The 18,875-nt window shown below is 41.0% G+C and overlaps 1 long non-coding RNA gene across 1 annotated transcript; it reads right to left on the reverse strand.

Annotated features, from left to right (window-relative positions):
• Window positions 1-5,645: 5,645 nt before the first annotated feature.
• LOC141728276 (uncharacterized) lies at window positions 5,646-17,207 on the reverse strand. The gene is made up of 3 exons (XR_012579176.1): window positions 17,003-17,207; window positions 15,231-15,307; window positions 5,646-9,252 (listed from the first exon to the last, which is right to left on the reverse strand). It is a non-coding gene; the product is annotated as an uncharacterized LOC141728276 (long non-coding RNA).
• Between the last annotated feature and the right edge of the window lie 1,668 nt (window positions 17,208-18,875).

Below are 18,875 nucleotides of genomic sequence, written 5' to 3' on the forward strand. Positions count from 1 at the left end.
TGGCAATGTTGCCACACTTACTGTTCCCAAGGAATTACAGAACCATGTTTTCCGGGTAAAAATTACTTTTTGTGAAGTCTGATATATTTTAAAACACTTTGTAACAATTCATTGCATAATTCAAATGGCTCCTACACTACAAACAGCTAACACATTTATGCTGGCAGGACTGTCAGTGCATTTTTGTTATAAGAAGCTTGGAGATCTGCTACAAATAATCTCCAAAGAGTAACTCTAATTAGTGGCTAAAGTTGGCATATTTCCTGCTATCTGAAATTAGATCAGAGAGTTAGGCTGAGATGAAAAAGCCCTATTAACTCCCTAGGCTTCCAGTTTCTGTTTATTGGTGGAAATTAATGTTTTGAACTTTATCAACCATTATCTAAAGAAGTCTGGAGTCAGTGGTAACAGCGATTCAGGAGAGACTTTACTGCCAGCTTCTATTGAAGTACCATGGGCACTCTACATAAATATCCACATGAAAACTTTATTTAATGGTTACATGAAGCTGAACAATAGTCAGGAAAGATGGTCGAGTGGCCAGCATACCAGGATGGGAATTATAAGGAGTAGGAGACATTCCTTGCTCCAGGTACTATTTAATCATTTCTGCATGACCTAGAAAAATTCTCTTTGGGGGAGGGTGAAAGTAGGGGAGATAAACCAAAGGTTGACTATAGTTAAGCAAATCTTTGTTTTCCTACATCTTGTGGAAACAGAGAGGCTCCTTCAGACAAAGCAATCTGAAAATTTTTGGTGTTCAGTGACTGGAGTTAGCCTTTGAAGAGATCCATTTGTCATCGTGAAGCAGGAATAGCACTGCCCCACCTCATGGGGACATTAGACAGATGGATACTTCCCTCTGCTTCCCAGAGACCTCAGCCCGCCCTGGACAGGCACATCAGAAGCAAACACCATAACTCTCTCCACATGGCTCTGCAGCTTCCCTGGGGCCTTTGGTGCTGAGACAGGGCTTTGCAATTCGCTTTGCCTTCCACACAACTTCAGCAACTCTAAGGCTTGCCACAGCTACATGTTCCTCTCCTTCTGCCCAGCTTGGAAAATATTAAAATGTATAAGCTCCTTTTAAACACTGGGATAGGGAAGGGACAGGTACAAAGACAGCAGAAAGGAAGGCACAAGAGGCACAAGGAATCATCCTCTTGAAAGTATATTTGAACCTCAGTTCTTAGAACTTCTAAACAAGAAAGATATTTTTCAAGTTGTATTTTGCTCTGCCAAACACATGGGAAAGGAAGCAATTTTTGCATCCTGAGGCTAAGCACCAAAAGCCAATGTAATTCTAGAGTTAATATGTAGACAAAGGAGGAAATATTATTAGGTCAGGCTACTTTTGTTCAGACAGAGCAATAGAGAATTTAGGCTATCTCTTATTTCTGGTAATCAGCCTAAGCAGAGAAATCAATGCCTTAAGCTCTTAGTAGGTACGGAAACAAATACTAAAGTTAAGCTTATGTTTCAAAAGAAAGCTGTGGTTTAAAGCAATCCATTATCCTACTCAGTATGCGGAAATTTTCTGCAAAATCCAAAAAAATTTTACAGTTTAAAATCTGCAGTGAAATGGAATCTTTACAGACAGATTTCTGAGGGTACCTTCACCCCCTCCTCCACACCACAAAGTGTACCATCCAAACCCTTGCCTTTACAAGTTGAGATTACCCTCCTCCATCTTTGCTTTCTAGTATGAGTGGTTTTTTACATTCTTTGAAGTGTAAAAAGAGGATATTTTCCTCCTAAGAGAACAGACAGGATTTGTCTGTTAAGGAAAACAGGAAGAATCTACCTCCTTAGGGCTGTGTTCACAGCAAAACCAACATAAGTGAACTGCTGTCTCAGGAATGGATCCTACCCAAAGAGCCCTTTGCTTAAAGCCTGACAATGGTTAAAAGCCAAGTTGGTGGCAGCCAAGAAGCCAGGGGTCAAAATTCCACTGAGTGCAATTTACTCTCCTGGCCACCCAAACACCATACTGGAGGGAGTGCAGGCAAAACCCAGTTGCATACAACCTGAGTTGCAGTACTGCCCCAGAGGTTCATTCCCAGGAAATTTAAGCAAGTTCAGAAAATTTCTCTCAGTCCCTTCCAGCAAACAGCAGTGTATCACTGCAGGGGAAGCAGCAGGTGCATCTCTGAAGTCTCGTGATTGAATAGAGATATGTGCAGGGTGAACAAGGCAACAGGGCCGAGTTCCAAGGCAGAAGTCTGCAGAAGCAGGCTCACTTCTTTCACCATAACATTATGAAACTAAAGCAGAGCTACTTTATACTGCCAGCAGAGCAATGAGTGAATCAAATGAGCCTCCAGCAACTAACTGCCATAGGAATTTTACTTGCAGAGTGCAGTTCTTTGGAGAAAAGAGTTTATACAGTTGCTATGAATTTCACATGTCTCTGTGGATGCTATCTGTATGCTGTATTTTTGGGGAACTAAATAATCCATTGGGTAGGAAGGCCTAGACACTGGCAGGGTTGCCCAGAAATGTGAGATCAAGCAATCAAGAATCCCTCCCCTGGTCTGTTGAGGGAAGCAATGGGTCTTCAGCCCACAGGATGTGTTTGTCTTTGGACATGCTCTGCAAAAATACGCTAAAGGTGAGGGCTTAAATACTCAGGCTGAGATAGTGTCAGTTAAAGCAGCAATATTCTCCACTCCACCAAACAGTGATGGGAACTGTTTAACAAAGGAGAATTCTTCAGCAAAAAGGAGTAATTTCTTACTAGAGGACAACATGAGGAGGCTCAATCTCCCCTGCAAATTTAAAATAAACCTGGGGACAAGACCAGAGTCATTGGATGCTTAATATAGATTTGTAATATTTTGCATTTTAACCCTGTGGTTGTTTATTTTGCTAAACATCTTCCTTTAGTATACTGTTCTGTTGTCCCCAAAGTTTGTAATGAGGTGAGACCCACCAGCAAACTGGGGACAGTTTGGGAGACCCAAGAAATTACCTCAAGTTGAACAGAATGTCTGCAAGTTTCAATGCCATGGGGATGTGTGATAAGAAGACCTAGAACTATTAAAAAGATGTGTCTTTATGTAGAAACAGGAAATTAATGCCTACAGAATAATGTACTTTGAACTAATCACAACAGCCTGGAGAAGATTAAAGAAAAACAATGAAACCTGTCTTTAACAGAGATGATATATGCTTTTACTAAAGGACATGTTACTATTTTGAACTAGTTTTCCAGCTGCAGTTAATAAGTTCTGGGTTCAGCTCCATTTGTGAGAATACAAAGCAGCTCTTTATGATATCCCCACCCTAGAAATTGCCTCACTTTGATCTGTTCCCCACAACTGCAGTAGCCCCAAGGGAATCTTCAGCTTACTGGACATTTTTGTTATTGACCTCTAAGATTTAGTAGAGTGATATAGAGGAGATGCGACATCTCTGAGACATTACCCCACTATTTCCAGAACCAGGGTAAATGAATCAGTCCAGCCTGTACTCTCTGTGCTGGGAAGGCCGCTCCACAATACTCCAAGATCTTTTCCTCTGCTGAGCATTTCCTGGTGTCCTTGACAAAAAACGTGTCTACAACTCCAGCACAGTGGAAAAGTTCCCAACAGCTTGTGGGCACTGCATGCTCCATGTCCTGCCCATATTGCCCAGCCTGTGCAGGTGGAGCCTCCAGAGGAGCTTATGCACTCTTGGGCACCTCCTATCTTGGGTGTGCTCCAGTCCTTCTTGCACTCAACTGTGCCAGTGAAGGGAGTCCTGAGTCCTCAGAGCTGCCCTAAAAATCAGTATAGGCTCAGCAGGCATGCCAGTTTCTAAACTTTCCATGATGATTCTGCTGGATTCTCTAACATGAAACACACAATAGCCACCAGCTCCAAAGTAAGTGATTGGCAAAGAGCTCCTTTGGCAAACGGGTCTTGCTTCTTCTCCATTCACACATGCCACCTTTCCATTATTATATTCAGCTAAATAACATGTTTATTCTGTTTTATAAATTGTTAGCTCTTCCCTAGCTCTAGAAAGGATAGCTGTGTGTAGGGCTGTTTTTTTTTTTTTTTTAATGTATACATTGTTATTTACTTATGATGGGAGCATTAGGAAATACACCTTGTGTGTGAAGGAGAAGAGACTGAATCTTATGGTGGGTTTAAAGGAATGTTGTTCCCTGCCTCTGGCAGCTGCACCAAGTATTCCTGAACCTGACTCTTCCTTGAAGCTTATCTGAAAAGAGATAGCACAGGTCTGGATCTAAAATTGTCTTGTAACATGCAGAGCAAAATTTTAGAGCACAGTGAAAGCACGAATTAAGAAATTTTGTTGAAAATGCAACAAAACAATTCAACAGATTTCAAGTCCAGTAGGTACCTCTGCATGCTACCATCTTAAATCCCATTGTAGTATTTGAATTGGGTGTGAATGTTGCTTCCAGCATGCAAGCTGTTATCTAAGCCTCTCTGAGTCTCCTGCTACTGAAGAGGGAGCACAGTGCATGCATAAACCTAGTTTGCCATCCTTCACCAATCACTACAGTAATTACACAACTCTCTTACAGTGCTGTGGTGGCACTTTATTCTGTGAAATATAAAGAAAGAAGCTAAGTCCAAGTTATTATAGACTGCATTGAATAAAGATTCAGAGTACCTGAGACAAATTGAAGGAATAATGTGTAAGGATTGCAGAATATTGAAATTATTCTCTAAGGCTCTCAAGACTTTGGACTCAAGGGAAAGAAGAGGTAGGGGAGCCTTTTTATAGAGGGTAATAATGAGAAATCACAATTAAGTTATGGAAAGCTGTCCATTTTTTCTCTACAAAGATTTGGTGGTCAGGTTCTGGAGAGTACTAAGGAGTCACTAGAGACCAAAGAACAGCAGAGCTAGAGATGTGATATCACCAGCACCAGTGTTTATGCAAAAAGCTTCATAATCATGGATTGATGCAAGTGACACAATTGGATAATTTTTTAAATGTAATTTTTTTTAAATGTAGAGAGTATTGCTTTTCATAAAAGCATTTTCCCCCATGTTTCGTTGCAGTACTACAGATGAATAGAATTAAGGTACATCATCTCTTGCTAGATCTCAGTTTTTTGCTAAAGACTTATAAGAATCAATTCTCTGCCTGTAACACAGGTAAAATTAAATTTCTTAGTTATTTATTTAAATCATGTAAACATCTGAAGAAATGCATTGCCAAAAGAGGTTTCCATTTCTGTGCACTAAATATTTTGACTATTCTTAAGCTTAGCAGCAAATCCAAGGTCAAGATCAGCACTCGCAAATTCCACAGAGCAACACAAGCAGAAATTATGAACCATACCTTGTTGGAACTGCTGGAGGTCAGGTCTGAATGAGGCATTTGCATTTGGCAAGAGATGTTTGTCACTGACTTTGTAAAGGTTTGTTTCAGCAGAATTTTCCATGCTGTTTTCATGATGGAATAGTTCCATTAACATAATCATTCAGTATCACTTTATCTGATCCATTCTTTACTATGGTCTTTATATCCCTGTATGATCCAAATGTTTATATGTAGCCATCTACTATCTCATCAACTTCTACATTTCATGAGATTCTGCATAAAACTAATGTCTCATTGTCTCATACTGACATGGCCTTGAACAAATAAAGTGCAAGGAAAAGATTGATGTTTCTCTATGGTTTAATACCACCCAGACAAGTGAAGCAGGTGGATTTATGGCTACCCCCATATGCACATATCATAAGAAAGCACAGCAGTGAAGTTTCCAGTGTTAATGTAAAGCTTGTGGAATGTGCTTAACAGACTGGTTTGGCCAGATGTTGAAACAACTTCATCGGCTTCTTTGACTCAGTGCTAATGCACTTCTGATAAAAACCAGCACAAACGTAGAGCATGACTTACCCAAGTTCACCTAAGGTATGCTCTCCAGTAGACTTAACTCCTCCTTGAAAGGTAAATGGTGTACATTAATCTCACCCCAAAATAGCAACACAGGATTCAAAGTTTGGTACTGTAATGGCTGTCAGAGCACATCAGGTCACCGCAGAGTCAGTGAAGACTAGAAGTGGTTTGTCTGTACATTTGAGAGAAAATAGTGGGCAAAGAGAACGCTGATAAATTTCTGTGGGAGCCTAAGAACCCTAACTCAGCTATAACCATTGTCTCTGGTTCAAGGATCCACTATTGCAATCAATTATCTTTTCTGTTTTGTAGTGCAAATGTTAGGAGAGTAAATATTAAGACCTGTTAGGGACTCTGTCCAACTATATGGATGCTTCTATGGGGAAAAATACAACTTTTGTTGGATTGCCTACTTTTGCTTCTGCTCCATGGCACAAATGTCATATGAGACAAATGGAAAAAGGTCCAAGGACTGGACTGAATCTTTCTGACTGCCAAAGTACTTGCAACACACTGCAACATCTGTACTTTTCCTGGATCAAACCTCACCAATATTACAGAATCTGCTTCTGGAACTGGCTGAAAAGCACAGCTGATGTAGCCAGACCAGAACTCCAGATCACACTCCCAGATCGGCATGTTGGCTCAGCTTTTTGACAGCAGTGCAGGAAACTGGTGATTATTTTTGTCATTAAAGGAAATGCAGATGGTATATAACTGGAACACTGCTACCAAGTTCCAGCCTATGGCCCTTCTAACCTGGCAGCCAGGAACCACCATATCCCCACAGCACTCAAAAGTAATTTGTTGTTTATATTATTACAAGTCACATTCTGTCCCTTAAATTTTTTTTTCAAGGACTCTACAACTGATACAGATAGGAAAATGTTAATTTTAGTGCAGTAAGTAAACAGAGGTCTGATTCAGCTCTCCTCAATACTGGATGCAGAACAGGATTTTGCCATCAGAAAGATGAAAGAATACAACAAACACTGGACTGGCCTCCACTGGGAATAATTGAAGGGTAAGGAACAGGCCTGACCAGAGAGCCTGGCTGAGCCTCTTGGAATGTGTTACTGGCAGTTTCTTATGTAGATTAGAATTAAAAAGCTTTTACCCTGGTGGATTGACACTGGCCAGGAGCCAAGCAACCACACAGCCTCTAACTCACCCCACCGTGTTCATTGGGATGGGGGACAAAATAGGAAGAACAAAAGCCAGTAAATTCATAGGTCAAGTTAAAGACAGTAAAATAGCTGAAGCAAAGAAGAAATTAAGCAGCAATAACTCACCAACTCCCACAAGCAAAGTGATGGCCCAGCCAGTCCCTGAGCAATGGCCACTTGGGAAGAGAAAGCTCTCACCTCCTTCTTGCTCTACCCCAGCTTTTATTGCTGAACATGTTGTTATATGGTCAAGATTATCCCTTTGGTCAATTCAGGTTGTTGTCCTGCTGTGTCCCTTTCCAACCATCAGCCTACTGCTTGATGGAGCAGGAGAATGCAAGCTGTGAAACTGTGCAAACATTGATTAGCCATAGCCAAAACACTAGTGAGTTATCAACACTGTTTTAGCCACAAATTATAAATGCAGAACTATAGAGGCTGATATGAAGAAAGTTATCTCCTGCCCAGCCAGACCCAATACATCAACTTAGGCAAAACCAATTCCCCAGGACTCCTCTTAACTTTTACCTTGAATTAAAAAAAGGAAGAAAATCAATGTCCTCCTTGGTAAAACAGTGGCTAAAGTTGTTTTCCAAATAAATGGGCAATTTGGGAACGATATTACCTCACAATTCATCAGATTGGCATGCCATATCAAAGTGCTTATCTATCATTTCCTGATTGCATTAAGATATGCAGGAATTTGGGATCAAGCAGGAGTATGCTGTATACAATAATTGAGGATGTTTGGAACTGTACCCTCAACAAAACATCACTCACTCTAACTGGGATACAATCGAGGACTATTGGTTTATTCCTAACCAACATACATTTTATACATGGCTGTGTAAGATACATTATCTAGAATATAGAATATACATTATCTAGAATATAGAATATCAGGATGTCTGATTTGGCATCCAGGCCTCTGGACTATGTCTCTTTTGGGACAAAGCAGTGTTACTTGCTGCATGATACAGTGCTGTATCATAGCTACTCCTACATTAAATTGCACAGCATTATATAATGAAAATTGGTCTTCAGGCTTTACACAAGTTGTCATTTATTAATCAAATCATTTGAAATGCCAGTGTAAAACCTGCTAAAATCAAGTAGTTATGGTTGTGTGATTAAAGCTCTTCAGACCAGGAATCCAGGACATCCAAAAGGAAAGAAGGGTGCTGCATAAAATAATGGTGACTATAGTCGAGGGTATGTGTGGGAGAGATAATTAAATAATGGGCTCCTGTTTCATCAGGCAGGATAATTAAAAACAAAGTCAAGGAATTCAGGTTCTGTAGATTGCTCAATGGTGCAAGATCACAGCCATAGGTAGAAGATGAAAAAATACAAAATTTCCACCAGAGGAGATACAATTTCTGCTTGATACATATCTTAAAGTCATCAGAGTACCAAGAAGCTGAAAACAGACCATAAAACTGAACTTCACAGAAAAACCACTTCTAGACAACAAACTTTTTGATAAGAAAATCCTTTTTGTTGTTTTTGACCACAAAAACATTTCTTTTCTAGTGCAGCCAACTCAGGGCAAAACAAAGGCATTACAGCTGCCCCAAAAGAAAATATTGAGGTCCCTCCTACATTGCCTGGTGAGAACTCAGGTACTCATTTTTCTAATTTCAGATCTGTTACAGTTTTACAGAGTAATCCTGTCGATATCATTGCAGAGCAAATTGGAGTGACAGACACCTTCCCAGATCATCATGGGGAATTTTGGAATCTGCAAAAAATTTGAAACATACAAAAGCAATGGCATTCATCCCCAGCATGAATGATCTGCTTCATGGTGGCAATTTTTGCCCTTCTTCTGAGGGCAAAAAGGAAGGAGGGTATCAACACAGCTACTCTTGGCACAACATTTTATAATGGAGTCCATTGCTCTTCTTGATTCCGGGGTAAGATTCACTGAAGGACCTGGGCACTGAGGTATGCCCAGAATCATCTGGAGAACGTTTAAATCTTCTCTGTGCATGGCACATAAGAGAAGGGCTGGTGCCACAGATCCTGGGTGGATCCAGGGAACACAATCTTTTACACTGGGAAAACTACAGGACCAGTTGTTTTTCTTAAAGTGGTGATGACATTGATTAGAGAAGGAGAAGGCTGGTTCAGTGCACAGTCTGTGGGCCTGCAAGCCTGTTCTTTCCACTTATCCCTGCCCCAGGAATGCAGACTCCAAGGAGGAAATAGAGAATGCCTGGAAAAAATAGAGAAAAACTTTCACTCCCCTCTTATACAGTATTAAAAACATTGTGAAGTATTAATTCTGCTAGTCTTGAACGCAACAAATATTATAAAGATTAAGAAAAGCATTTTTGGTTGAAAGAAAGCAACAATGAATTCTTCAGTTCTTTATTCAAAGTCAATGTTGAAGGCAAAACCTGGAAAGGTAAGCAGGGCATCTCACCAGCTCAATTGAATAAAAGATCAGTAGAGGAAAAACTGTGTAAAGTAATTCTCCACCAGAACTCAATCTGCATCCAAACTCAATTTATAGATGAATGAATGAATGATGGAAACCAGCTTAGGGCAGGTAAGCTCCAAACACCATCATTATTACTATTTGAGAAAATACGACCACAGCATTTAAAATACTCACTAAAAATAACACCTTGGGCCCAATTCTTCCTTTACAATAATTTTGTGTTTATGCAATTTCAGTTTGTGAAAGATGCATTGAATTCCATGACCACCTAAAGAAAACAGTATCTTATTTGAAGGACATGCTTGAATTTTAAGATCCAGGAGTTCCAATGCTGACCCAGCACAAGACAACTGATTTGCTCTTGAAAACATATTTAAACAAAGGGAAGTATCCTTTGTCTACTCTCTATCCTGTTATTAGATTTTAAAAGGCTATGCCTAGTCTCTAGCAAAATCATAATCATGTACATGCATTTTTAAATTATAATTAATCTGTTATTTTGGATCTAAGAGGATCCAGAAACACATATGGGGCTGTCTCAAGCTGGAGAGGTTAAAACATAATATAGAATGCAGATGACAGATGCAAAATATTTAATGCAAGGGAAGTTTTGGTGATAGAAAAGTCAGGTCTGCCACAACTTGTAACAGACATGGCAGAACAGAATGGGTTCCAAATTTGAGGCAGCATTTATCAGGGAAAACTGAACTTCTGGTCCCTGGGATTGGAACATGGGACAAGCCAGCTATTGAAATGGCCAGAATAATCTAGCACTGTTCTCATTAAATACAGATCAAAGCATTTTTTTTCCCTTGTAAATCTAGAACATGTACCACATAGTTCTTAACAAAAATTCCACACATGGAGTTTGCTATATTGCAGCATCTGACTTAACTGGCACCTGCCTAAATATTCAGAGCATGTTTGCCTTTGCATATCAATGCATATCAACTGATGTAATGAAACAGTCCAACTTACAGATGCAGGCATACTGAAAAACTCATTTGTATAGACATGCTTCTCCCCCAGACTGCGCAACATATTCAGTGTTTATGATGAGCATTGCTCAGACAGCATTCCTGAGTGGTCCCAGTCACTCTCATCGTGTGCTCGGAGCTGCCACGGAGCCATCTGCTTCCTGACCGAATGCTTCCCAGGCCACAGGCAGCCCCCATGCTCTGACTCAAATGTAGAAATATTCACACCAGCATTCACAGATGGAAATATGTTGGCAGGAGTATCTATAACACTTCCCTTCCTCAGAACTAAAGCTTTTTAGGAAATAAATCTGTTGTGGAAAGAGAAAAGGGGTCAGGCATTCTGTAAAGCAATTTATGTGAGTGTATACTTGAAAACCTTCCCTTTTTAAAATGATACTCACCCACCTTTAATCACAGTCATTCCACTTAAAAGAGCGGAAAAATAGTCACAGTAAAACCTTCTTTTTTTCACATACCTCTCTGTCACATCTGTCACTCCCAGGGCTTTTCCACCGAATAACTCTCGAACCATGCCATCCTCAAACAAATCATAAAACCTAAACAAACAGATTTAATCTACTGAAATTTTAAAAGGTTGTAAATCATAGCAGGCCTGTACAGATCTAATACCATAGTGATGTTAAAAACTGAGTTCATTCAAGGCCCCCAAGCCTGTTTATTTGTAACAGTTCTCCATTGCATTTCACATCCCTTTGGTTCTTCCTTTATTTGTGTGTCAAATGCCTTTGAAGAAAGAGGTAATTAAATATTTCCAAAGCTACTTGTGGTTAGTATTATGGTTTTATTAAAGTCAATAATGCAATAACAAAGCTCAACTGTCGGATTAGCCCCCCACCCCACTTTTCTCCCTCTTTTTCCTTTTAATTGACAAACAAAACAGGGAGAGTACCTAGTTTCAGGTTTGCTCTTGAAAATCAGGTGTACAGTGTGCTTTGAATTCAGTTTGCACTCACAGCACACATGCACACAGCTGTCATCCCACTGCCATAGCAAAAGCAGACCAAGTTCAGAACAGCAAGTGCCCCTGACCTTGAGAATTATCAGTACTGATACAACACTGAGTGTGCAGACACATGCAGAAAGTTAAATCATTAGAGTCTGTTCCTCACAGTTATTGTTGTATCTTCTGGAAGACCCAAGGAGCACTATTTTTAAAACTGTATAAGTTCAGGGTCAAAATGTACTTGCACAAAACTCTTAACTAATGGTTCTACTCTCTTGCAGGTACTTAATACTTTGGTGGGTTTCTTTTACTGAGAAAAGACTTGGAAAGATCAGGAGAAGACTTGAAAATTATATAATTTATGATATCTGCATAAAACCATAATCAGATATACAATTCAGAGTATGGTGGTTAATATATACACTAAAACAAATTTAAGTTACAGCTCCCAGGCAGGTCTGTACTCAGTAATAAGTTCCTTAGAAAAGGAACTAATAGCTGGTGTAGAGAAATTCAAGGAAGCCTTTTTCAAATTTTCATGCTTCCCTTTCAGAAACATTTCTATATGCTTGGGGCCAAAGAATATTTTAAAAATTAAATCTTAACAAGTAAAAACACTCTTGCCTTTGAGAAGAGAGTGAAGGGAAAGGAAGATACACATTCATATGAAGCACAGGGGTGTGTCCAGCCAAAGTTCAGGACAGGTCTTGGTTCCCTCTAAACTTCAGCTTCTCCTGGCTTCCTTGTGTTTATTACTAGCCCCACATCTAGCTGTTAATAAGGCAGAGAATATCCTTGAAATAAATGAGCTACAGGACTGTAGCTTTTCCAGTTTTCTCACAGAATTGTAAATTAAATGTTTCTCTTTAGGCTGCATATCCTGAGAGGATAAGGGAATGATAAGGCAAAATTTTCCATTTCTATTAGAAACCCCTTCTTTTTATCATCTGTGGTTTCTGAGAAAATGGTCTCACAAATGTATTTCAAAAGCACCCTATAGATTGAGAAACTGGGGAGGAAGGACATCCAAAGTGTTTTATTGTATATAACCCCACAGTATGGGGCTGGTGGCAGGGAGGGGAAGAGAAGCATCTCACGGTGTGAAAAGTGATGGAACTGGCAGCGTGACCTGACTTTGAAGATTGCCTGCAAACAACAACCTTCATTTCATGTGCTGCTATTTCAGATGCAAAGGATGATAGTTCAGGTGACAACACTGCTTATGATGCCACTCAGGCAGAAAAGAGAGGACTGCTCACATGAGCTAGATTTACAAGAGGCATGGTTTGTATCATTCAAACTACCTGTACATCATTCATGGTGGTTCAGGCTACCAAAGGAGAACTCAAAAAGCTAAAATTTAAAACACCAAACCTTTTGTGCTATGCATTAGGGTTGAAGCAATGTGTAATTCCTTCTATTTGGAGAGAGAACTCGACTTTCATAAGCCTTGGAAACCAATAAAGCAGAAATGTTCCAAATAGATGTTACAGAAAAATGCTCAAAGACAGTGCAGAAAAGAGACAAAGAAGGGGCAGATGGTTGTGATGGGCAATTCAGTCCCTCTGTATACAGAGGTGTTATTTGCTAGCAATAGCTTTATTAATGGCACTATCAATCTCTCATTCAACATAACAGAGTATTTTTTGCCACAATTTCCCATTCTCTCTGCTGAGATGTGTCAGGGGAAGCTGTATCAGTGACTGGCATGCTAAATTGGGCTGTCACACTGACATGCTTGGCACAGGATGAAATGTCTGTGCTAGAAGCTGCAGAAGCTGCAAGTGGAGCTGTGTTCACATCACCAACAGATAAAGCACGCTAGAGCTGAGAGCAAGGCACCAAATCAAGCTGAACCTGCTCTGCTGGGCTTGCTCACTGGTCAGGGCCAGCAGCAGAGGTGTAAGAAAGCACTGGTAGCATCATGGGGAGGCATGGTATGTGGGAGGGAAAGGACCAGGGCAGACCAGAAGGCAGCAGGAGCCATTTCAGACAGCAGGAGTGGGACACTGGCTTGGAGACAGCAAGCATGAACAGAGAAGAAAGTCGAGGCAGTCACAACTGTGGATGTTGCTCTGAGGGATTTGGGAAGCTGCTGTCAGTTCATTTATCCCATCAGCTGCTATTGCTGTGAGAGCCACACCAAGGGTGGCCACTATGGAGAGTTTGGGCAGGAGTTGGCAGGAGTTGGGCAGCTGGTACGGACACAGCCCACAGCTCTGTCATATCTCTCTACAATGAAGCATTTCATGGATGCCAAGACAGTTCAAAGAGCATATACTCTGAAACCAGGGTTCCCAGCTGTGTTTCCCAGCAAACTGCCCCACAAGCAAGACTCACTCACAGTTAGTTATGGTGGCAGCCAGCATTGCATTGTACCTAGTGAGACACGTGCAGTAACTGAATGTGACATGCCACCACAACAACAGATCCAACCAGCGCATTCCAGAAGAAAAAGTGCTCCAATCCGAGGGGCTTAAAGAGGCACTAAAGAATTTATGGAGGATGAAATGTAACTTCAGGGAAGGTGATGAAATTATCAGCCACACCAAGAGCAAACACAGAGCCAAATGGCAGGATCATACAATCCTGGGCTACTGACAGACAACCTTGTTGGGAGTCTCAATATATTTGTCTTCTTAATTGAAGCTGAACTGACCTGATCTGATCAAATTAGTACTGCCAGACAAAAAAAAAAAAAAAAAAAAAAAAAAAAAAGTTTTTTAACATTCTTATGTGATTGAGATTTTTTACATTAAGAATTATTGGTAATTGAAATTAGTGAATAGAAGCTGGTATAAATTTTTAATCAGAACTTTCTTTTATATTTTTTTGGTATAGATATACATTTTAAAAATATGTTTATCTTCCTTTAAATGTTTTCAAATTTTCACACACACATAATAAAAAAAAAAATTTAGAGAGGAAAGAGAAAGTGGTTTTTCCTTCACAAACCCTCAGCTGTGTTTTCAGTAAAAGGCCAAAAATGGTTTCTGGATTAAATACATTATCTCTGCCCTTCCTTCCTCACCATCCCATACTGCCTTACTTCAAGTTACCCTGCTACTAGAAGGAGTAAGAGTCTGATTTGGTGATGGTTGACTTGACTTTAAGGAGAGCTGAAAGCACTCTGTTCTCTGTGGAAATGAGTCAACGCCTCACACTGTAAGTGGACTGGAGCCATGCCTTTATTCCAGCTCGCTACCTGCAGGGAGAGGATGCATGGCCAGCAGCACCGGGAAACTGCTGTTCATTTTCTGCATGAGGAGCAGTAGCATTACAGAGTCTCTGGCTTGAACTGGGCAACAGAGTGGTTTTTTTCTGATGTAAGATTGGCCTGGTAGGACTCAGCCACCAACCAAATCAATCCCCTGCCAGGCTCCTTGACTCAGTGCTGGCAAATGCACCCCGTGCTTTTGGCACATGTGAATGTTCCCCTGCAACTCAGCAGAATCAGGCTCCCTTCCTCCCCTACAGAAGGCTTCCTTGGAGTCCCTGAGAGAGTCACGTAAGGACAGAGTTTTAAATGTATTTAAATTTTGACAATTGTAATGCTTTTCTATATGATACCAACTGCACTTGGATGGATCAAAGCACTAAGATAGAGCTTACACTAGCAATGCAAGGAAGGGCAAAATGTGTGACCAAGACAAATGCATACAAGTTATGAGGAGTTCAAATAATACACAACACAGCCATAGAACACACAGCAGGTTCTGATCTGTAATTCAGGCCCTTGCTATAGAGAAACTACAGTATTTTCATTTAAAAAAATAAACATCTCTTAAGTATGTAAATATCCTTACCTACTTCCTATAGGTTTGCACCTTCTGTTTGGGTTTCCTTCTCCTCCACTGCAATAACTGAGCCTCACACATAATACCTGCCAGGAAAGAAATGCCATATGCTGTGGGTTATCTGTAAATACAGGAATGCATATTGGCAGAGCAGTGTGTTTGTGCTAAATGATTAGTAAGCTTATGCAATTGCCAAATTTTCCTCCCATTTCCCATACTCCAGGAAGCATTTGGATAGATTTTTTCTTGCTGATGCCAGTTTATAAGGACTTAATTTTCTGTAAGACAATTTCAAATTTGCCTGAAATGGGGAGAGATGGCTCTAAACCACATCCCTCTGGGCCTAAATCATCTAACAAGGGGCACTAGATATTACCCATTGGTATGTCTGTTATACAAATGCACTGCATTACATTTTGAGAGCTATGCAGACCAGAAAAGAGGAAAGGAAAGCCACCATCACATTCCAAACTATAGTCCATGGAAGTGCTAGCTTTTGGCTGTCAAAATGTCTCAAGAAAATTTTCCTCTTCAACATGAAATGTCACAGCACAACCAGTATACATACAAGAATAGAACAGTGTGTCTGTATAGAAACCCAAGACATTATTGGAGAAAAACTGAGCCTCCCTTTTTAGTCTCAGTGTCACAGGTGCTTCCAAACAACTTAAATTAATTAATCTGGGGAGGAGATATGTACATTGGGACTGCACAGACTCTCCTCTCTCACATTACATGGACTGCACAGTAATAACATGGAAGAAGAGGGACAGAAGAGCACAAAGAAAAACTGTTTAGTCCTTCCCTGGTCCATCCAGTATCTTCTGGAATTTACTGAGAGCCTGAACCTAGCCTTGGCCCTGTCAGCAAATGGAAGGCATCAAGGGAGATGACATACAAAAAGGAGAATTACTGGGTAGTGCAGCAGTAGCAGGTACTCAGAAAGCAATATGGAGTACAAGGATGTTCTTCTCTCATTAAGAAAATCACATGTTTGAAAGAAGCCTAAGGAGGACACTATCAATTTTGAGTTGGCACAGGCAATCTTTCTGAAAAGGAAGATTGCTTCAGCTCTCACAGAAGCACAGAACTTGGCATTAAATGAATACTTCCATTCTCCTCCTGACTTGGAGCAGGGATGTGCTCTCTTGGAGGGCAAATCCCTGGAGCTTCCTCAGTGCTCACCTGGATCTTTGAGCTTATGCAGGCCTCCTGCACAGTAACACCATCCATTTAATTCAGCTGTAAAGCGCCCACTGGGGGCAGGGCCACTCAGTGCATTGCAGGAGGCATCAGGAGCTTCCCCAGCCCAGCTTCCATTCCAGGCTGACCATAAAAATCCTACGGCTCGGGCACAGCTGCAGCAGCAGGGTCCCTTTTACTGAGCTTGCCTCTGCTATGCCAAGCCCTGCTGAGCCTGTGGAAATCAGGTTTACAATAGCAACAGCAGCCATTAGCTTCCTCTTTTGTGACTCCCAGCATTATTATGCTGTTTGCGAACTTCAGCTCCAATGACCAGACTATAGGCTGGGAGAGATGAGACTTAGCAGAAAAGCACATGCACACACTGACACACAAAGTGTGACAAACCCCAGTGGCAAGGTTGTGCTAATAGCTTGTTATTTAGTGACATAAAATCACTGCTAAAATAATACAGGCAGCCTAAACCTCTAGCAGCCCTTTGACAGAGATGACAGACACACTTTAAAAAAAAGCCTCTTTCACAACATTCCACAGGGCAGCTAAACACACATGGGAAACAAAACTAAGAAAACAAGTACCTTTCTGCCATAAAAAATAGGCCTCTTTTGCTCGTGTATGATGCACAGGGAGGGGGTAAAGCACTCTTCTCACAGAGGAAAAAGGACTGAAGTGGGCTTTGGAAAAGTTTTGCTTTAAATTGGAATTCTAAAAACGGCTCTTGGAAGAACTTGTTCTTTATACTCTCCCCTATGCCTCAAAGAAGAGCCTACTACTTTCAGCCCAAGTCTTGACCATGACATCAGGAAGCATAGCAGCAAAAATGAAACTGAATACATGTATCTAAAAATCTTGTTCCACATTTGAAAACTGAATGAAAATGTAATGTTAACTGGCATGATTGCACTTTTATTGTTTTCTAGTGTGGGCACAGATTTAGTGCTCCAAAGGCATGTAGCAGACCTCTGTGCATGTGGAAATGGAGTCTGTGTGGAGGATGCAAATCCTGCTGAGGCTGTTAATGTCCAGACTGGCTTATTATTTTAGGCACCAAATTGTGTTTATGTGGCCCTAACTGCATGCAGAGCTGGTGCAGGTGTGGGAACAGTTTGGTAATGTCCATATGAAAAGGCACCTGAAAACACATGGAGCACAGTGCAGACATTCTGTGCTGCTCTGTGTGGAGCCAGCTCAGGCTCAGAGCTGGTCCTGGCTGACTCCATGCAGCTCTCCATACAATGCTCTCCAGCACGCACAGGGTGGATTACCACATGTGCAGCCCCATCTCTGCATCACTACCCTTTACAAGGACAAAAGCTGCCTCCAGGCATTAGTGCCTGTAAACCCTTACAGATGGGAGCACACTGAGTAGTACAAAGACACCAGAGCTGATTTGCATGAGTCCCTCTTCATTCAGAAACAAAAGTACCGAAGATTCCATGATCTGGGATGTTTTGGCTCTCCATTGCTGCGTATGATGACAGCCATGTAGGAGACACGAAGATACCATTAATCCATACACATCCATGCTAACAGCACAGCTGCTGAAGAGACACAAGCAATGCTGTCACAGGATCTGAGGTAATTTACATCTTCCAAGGGTCATTATCCGAGGGAATACACTAGAGAGGGTTGGCAGGGATGATTGCAGTCACAACCAATCTGTTCCTACGGAGCCAAAGTACAATTTCTGATTTGGCAGGGCCAATAACCAACCAACCCCCTAACAGCCCTGTTTAAAAGAGTTTGGCTTTGTAAGCAAGGGAGACAGGCAGATCAGCATACACCACACTTCACTTTATGGTTGCTAATTGTCTTGGATGACTATTTATTTATATAAATGATTTACTTGTGTATCCCACCAGGAAGACACCTGAGCCCCACATCATCTGCTAATGCTGGCCTTAATGATCCACATCCAGCACATGGGTACCACCATTCCCATCCTGCTCCCCCAGCCCTCCAGCAAGGCTCTCACCCATCTGTGCAGGAGAGATTAAACGATCAAGGACTAACAATGGCAACCTATCAGTCTGAAAACAGTTCTTGTGGGATCTGACAGGCTTCCTCAGGGCAAGCACTGCAGATGAGGTCTCACTGGAGAGACCTACAGTCCTTGGCTGCTAATGCAGGTGGCTGAATTTATTTGTAGTTAAACTCTTGGTCCAGTCAACTTAGACTCTTCTTGCAATTGTTTGAATGATAGACTCATTCACAAATGTAACTCTAGACAATTTACTTTTCAAGGATTGAAAGACTTCAGGAGGCAGCAAACCTATTTTGATTCATGAAGCTAAGGGGATGTTTTACTGAGGCTTTAGAGTTCATTCCTGTAAACTAAACCAGAATCATGTATCTTTTTTAAGGGATGAGCCTAAGCCTCAGTAAAAACCTCAACTTTGAAAGCTTTAAAAACTTCCAAATTAGGCTGAAATCTAACCTTGTAAACATGTG

The sequence above is a fragment of the Zonotrichia albicollis genome, chromosome 2 (assembly GCF_047830755.1).
Source record: "Zonotrichia albicollis isolate bZonAlb1 chromosome 2, bZonAlb1.hap1, whole genome shotgun sequence".
Taxonomy (NCBI): domain Eukaryota; kingdom Metazoa; phylum Chordata; class Aves; order Passeriformes; family Passerellidae; genus Zonotrichia; species Zonotrichia albicollis.